Consider the following 6,000-nt stretch of genomic DNA (forward strand, 5'->3'; position numbering starts at 1 on the left):
TGACAGGGGTAATGGAGCATTGTGCAGACAAGGGCATGGAGCATTGTGATGTCAGGGGCATGGAACATTGGTCTGACAAGTTTCATAGATTATTGTCATGAGAGTGGACATGGTGCATTGTGATGACAAGGGCATGGATCATGGTGATGAGAAGGTCATGGAGTATTGTGAAGACAGGTGTCAGGGAGCATTGTGATGACATATGTCATGGTCCATTGCGATGACAATGGCATAGAGCATTGTGATGCCAAATGTAATGGAGGATTGTGATGACAAATTTAAAGGAGCATTGTGATGACTAGGGCTTGGAGCATTATGATGAAACGGGCCATTGAGAATTTTCATGACAAGTCGTGAAGCAACGTGATGACAAGGTCCTGGAACATTGTGATGAGAAACCATGGAGCCTTGTGATGACAAATCTCATCGAGCATACTGATGAAAAGGGGCATGGACCATTGTGATTACAGTGGTCTTTGCACATTGTGATGACAAAGGCATGAAGCAATGTGATCCCAAGGTTCATGGAGGATTGTGATGACAATGGTAATGGAGTATTGTGATGACAAGGCCATGGAGCATTGTGTTGTCAGGGGCATGGTGCATTTGTCTGACAAGCTTCATAGATTATTGTGATGAGAGTGGACATGGTGCATTGTGATGACAAGGGCATGGATCATGGTGATGAGAAGGTCATGGAGTATTGTGAAGACAGGTGTCAGGGAGCATTGTGATGACATATGTCATGTTCCATTGCGATGACAATGGCAGGGAGCATTGTGATGCCAAATGTAATGGAGGATTGTGATGACAAATTTAAAGGAGCATTGTGATGACTAGGGATTGGAGCATTATGATGACACGGGCCATGTAGTATTTTCATGACAAGTCGTGAAACATTGTGATTATAAGGTCCTAGAGCACTGTGATGAGAAACCATGGAGGCTCCTGATGACAAATCTCATGAAGCATACTGATGAAAAGGGGCATTGAGCATTGTGATTACAGGGGTCTTGGAACATTGTGATGTCAAGTGTCATGGAGCCTTGTGATGACACGGCCGTGGAACATTGTGATGGCAGGGGTCATGGAGCATTGTTATGACAGGGGTAATGGAGCATTGTGATGAGAAAGCCAAGGAGCATTGTGATTACAAGGTTTATGGAGCATTGCGATGACAAATTTGAGGACCGATGGGATGAAAAGCAGGTGGCACAATGTAATGACAAGGGTCATGGAGCATTTTTCTGACAAAGGCATGGAGCATTGTGATGATAAGGGTCATGGAGAATTGTGATGAAAAGTTCATGGAGCATTGTGGTTAAAAAGGACACAGAGCCTTGTGAGGACGCGGGCATGGACCATTGTGATGACAAATACTATGAAGCATTGTGATGACTGGAGTCACGGAGCATTGTGATGACAGGGGTCATGGAGCATTGTGATGACAAGGGCATGGAGCATTGTGATGACAGGGGCATAGAGCATTGTGATAAATAGTACATGGAGTATTTTGAAGAAAGGTGTCAGGGAGCATTTTGATGACATATGTCACGGTCCATTTCGATGACAATGGCATGGAGCATTGTGATGCCAAATGTAATGGAGGATTTTGATGACAAATATAATGGAGCATTGTGATGACTAGGGACTGGAGCATTATGATGACAAGGGCCATTGAGAATTTTCATGACAAGGTCGTGAAGCATTGTGATGACAATGTTCTTGAGCATTGTGATAAGAAAACCATGGAGCCTTGTGATGACAAATCTCATGGAGCATACTGATGAAAAGGGGCATGTACCACTGAGATTATAGGGGTCTTGGAAGACTGTGCTGACAAGGGAATGGAGATTTGTGAGGAGAAGGCCAAGGAGCATTCTAATGACATGCGTCATTTAGCTTTGTGATGAAAAGGGCATGGAACATTGTGATTACAGGGGTCTTGGAGCACTGTGATGAAAAGGGCATGGATCATTGTGATGAAAAATACATGGAGCCTTCTCATGACAGGATTCAAGGAGCATACAGATAACAAGTGTCAGGGAGCATTTTGATGACGAGGGTATTGAGCATTGTGATGACAAAGTTCATGGAGCATTGTGATGAGAAGACCACGGATAATTGTGATGACGAGTATCATGGGGCATTGTGATGACAAGTGTTATGGAATATTGTGATCACAAGGGTTTGGAGCATTCTTATGACAGAGTTCATGGAGCATTTTGATTTCATAGTGATGACAATAGCATGAAGCATTATGATGATGGGCATGGTGCATTGTGATGACAGGGTTCATGGATCATTGAGATGAAAAGGGGCATGGAGCATTGTGATTACAGGGGTCTTGGAGCATTGTGATGAGATGGGTCATGGAGCCTTGTGATAACAAGGCCATGGAACATCGTGATGGCAGGGGTCATGGAGCATTGTTATGACAGGGGTAATGGAGCATTGTGATGGCAAGGGCATAGAGCATTATGATGAGAAGCCATGGAGCATTCTGATGACATGTGTTATGGAGCTTTGTGATGACAAGGGCATGGAGCAATGTGATGAGAGCGTTCATGGAGCACTGTGATGACAATGACATGGAGCATTGTGATGCCAAGGTTAATGGATCTTTGTGATGACAAAGATCATGGAGCATTTTGATGACAAGGGCGTTGTGCATTGTGATGAGAAGGGCCGGGAGCAGTGTGATGACAGGGTCATTGAGCAATTTGATGAAAAGTGTCATGGAACATTTTGATGACATGTGTTATGGAACATTGTGATGTCAGGAGTCATAGAGCATTTTGATGAAAAGGGTCATGGAGCATTTTGATGACAGGGGTATTGGAATAATGTGATGTCAGAGGTCATCGAACATTGTGATGATAAGTGCAAGTAGCATTGTGATGACAGGAGTCATGGAACATTGTGATGACAGGGGTGAGGGTGTATAGTGACGAATAGTGATGTAACTTTGTAATATCAGGGGAGAGAGACCATTTTGATGAGAAGTGCATGGAGCATTGTGATGAGAAGTTTTATGGAGAATTATGATGACGAGATTGTGGAGCACTGTGATGACAAGCGTATGGTGCATTGTGATGACATGTGTCATGGAGCATTGTCCTGACAAGCACATGGAGCATTGTGATGACAAGAGTCAGGGAGCATTGTGCTGACAAGTGCATGGAGAATTGTGATGACAAGCGTCATGGAGCATTCTGATGAAAAGCTTGTGGAGTATTTTGATGACAATGGCATGGAGCATTGTGATGAGAACGGCATAAAGAATAGTGATGAAAAAGGCATCATGGAGCGTTGTGATGACAAGTGTTATGGAACATTGTGATCACAAGGTTTTGGAGCACTGTGATGACAGAGGTCATGAATCATTTTGATTTCAAGGAGCATGGAGGATTGTGATGACAAAGGGAATGAAGCAAAGAGATCCCAATGTTCATGGAGGATTTTGATGACAATGGTAATGGAGTACTGTGATGACAAGCGCATAGAGCATTGTAATGACAAGGTCATGTAGTATTTTGCTGACAAAAGCATGGAACATTGTGATGACAGGTGACATGGAGCACTGTGATGACAAGCGTCACGGAGCATTGTGAATACAGGGGTCATGGAGCATTGTGATGACAAGGGCATGGATCATTGTGATAACAAGTGTCATGGAGCATGGGGCTGAAAACGTTCATGGAGTATTGTGATGACAGGGGTCATGGAGCATTGTGATGATAGAGGTCATGGATAATTTTGATTTCATTGTGCTGACAATAGCCTGAAGCATTATGATGATGGGCATGGTGCATTGTGATGACAGGGTTCATGGAGCATTGAGATGAAAAGGGGCATGGAGCATTGTGATTACAAGGGTCTTGAAGCATTGTGATGACAAGGGCATGGAGCATTTTGATGAGAAGCCCATGGAACATTCTGATGACATGCGTCATGGAGCTTTGTGATGAGAAGGGCATGGAGCATTGTGATTTCCGGGGTCTTGAGCATTGTGATGAGAAGTATCATGGAACCTTGTGATGACTAGGCCGTGGAACATTGTGATGGTAGGGGTCATGGTGCATTGTTATGACAGGGGTAAAGGAGCATTGTGATGAGAAGGGTATGGAACTTATGTCTGAAATGTTTCATGGATAATTGTGATGAGAGTGGGCATGGAGCATTGTGATGACAAGGGCACGGAACACTGTGATACATGGGTCATGCAGGACTGTAATGACAAGGGCAGGGAGCATTGTGATGACAAGTGTCATGGAGCTTTGTGATGACAAGGGCAAGGTGCAATGTGATGAGAGGGTTCATGGAGCATTGTGATGACAATGACATGGAGAATTGTGATGCAAAGGGTCTTGGAACATTGTGATGACAAAAGTAATGGAGCATTTTAATGACAAGTGCATGGTGCATTTTGATGAGAAGGGCAGGGAGCTTTTTGATGACCGGGTCATGCAGCAATTTGATAAAAAGTGTAATGGAACATTTTGATGGCAGGGGTTATAAAACATTGTGATGGCAGGGGTCTTGGAGCTTTGGGATGGAAAGTGTCATGGAGCATTTTGATGACAGGGCTTATGGAACATTGTGATGGCAGGGGTCATGGAACATTGTGATGATAAGGGGATGTAGCATTGTGATGACAGTGTCATGGAACATTGTGATTACAAGGATGAGGGTGTATTGTGATGACTAGTGATGGAACATTGTGATATCTCTGGTGAGAGCGCATTTTGATGAGAAGTGCATGGACCATTGTGATTACAAGGTTTATGGAGCATTGCAATGACAAGGATTGGAACGTTGTGATGAAATGCGCGTGGCACATTGTGATGACAATGGTCATGGAGCATTGTTTTGACAAAGACATGGAGCATTGTGATGACAAGTTTCACAGAGAATTGTGATGAAACGTTCATTGAGCATTGTGGTTAAAATGGTCACAGAGACTGTTGATGACGAGGGCATGGACAATTGTGATGACAAAGGTCATGAAGCATTGTGATGATTGGAGTCACGGAGCATTGTGATGAAAGGTGTCATGGAGCATTGGAGTCACGGAGCATTGTGATGAAAGGTGTCATGGAGCATTGTGATGACAAGGGCATGGAGCATTGTGATGACAGGGGCATGGAGAATTGGTCTGACAAGTTTCATAGATTATTGTGATGATAGTGGACATGGTGCATTGTGATGACAAGGGCATGGAGCATTGTGATGTCAAGGGCATGGAGTATTTTTAAGACAGGTGTCAGGGAGCATTGTGATGACATATTTCATAGTCCATTGCGATAAATATGGCATGGAGCATTGTGATGCCAAATGTAATGGAGGATTGTGATGACAAATATAATGGAGCATTGTGATGACTAGGGCTTGGAGCATTATGATGACAAGGGCCATTGAGAATTTTCAGGACAATGTCTTGAAGAATTGTGATGACAAGGTCCTGGAGCATTGTGATGAGAAAACCATGGAGCCTTGTGATGACAAATCTCATGGAGCATACTGATGAAAAGGGGCATGGAGCATTCTGATTACAGGGTTCTTGGAACATTGTGAAAACAAAGGCATGGAGCATTGTGATTACAAGGCATTGATCTTTGTGATGACAAGGGCATGGAATATTGTGAAGACAGGTGTCAGGGAGCATTGTGATGACATATGTAATGGTCCATTGCGATGACAATGGCATAGAGCATTGTGATGCCAAATATAATGAAGGATTGTGATGACAAATATAATGGAGCATTGTGATGACTAGGGCTTGGAGCATTATGATGACAAGGGCCATTGGGAATTTTCATGACAATGTCGTGAAGCATTGTGATGACAAGGTCCTGGAGCATTGTGATGAGAAAACCATGGAGCCTTGTGATGACAAGTCTCATGGAGCATACTGATGTAAAGGGGCATGGAGCATTCTGATTACAGGGGTCTGGGATCATTGTGATAACAAGGGCATAGAACATTGTGATGACAAGC

This window comes from Mesoplodon densirostris, unplaced genomic scaffold (genome assembly GCF_025265405.1).
Source record: "Mesoplodon densirostris isolate mMesDen1 unplaced genomic scaffold, mMesDen1 primary haplotype scaffold_44, whole genome shotgun sequence".
Lineage (NCBI taxonomy): Eukaryota > Metazoa > Chordata > Mammalia > Artiodactyla > Ziphiidae > Mesoplodon > Mesoplodon densirostris.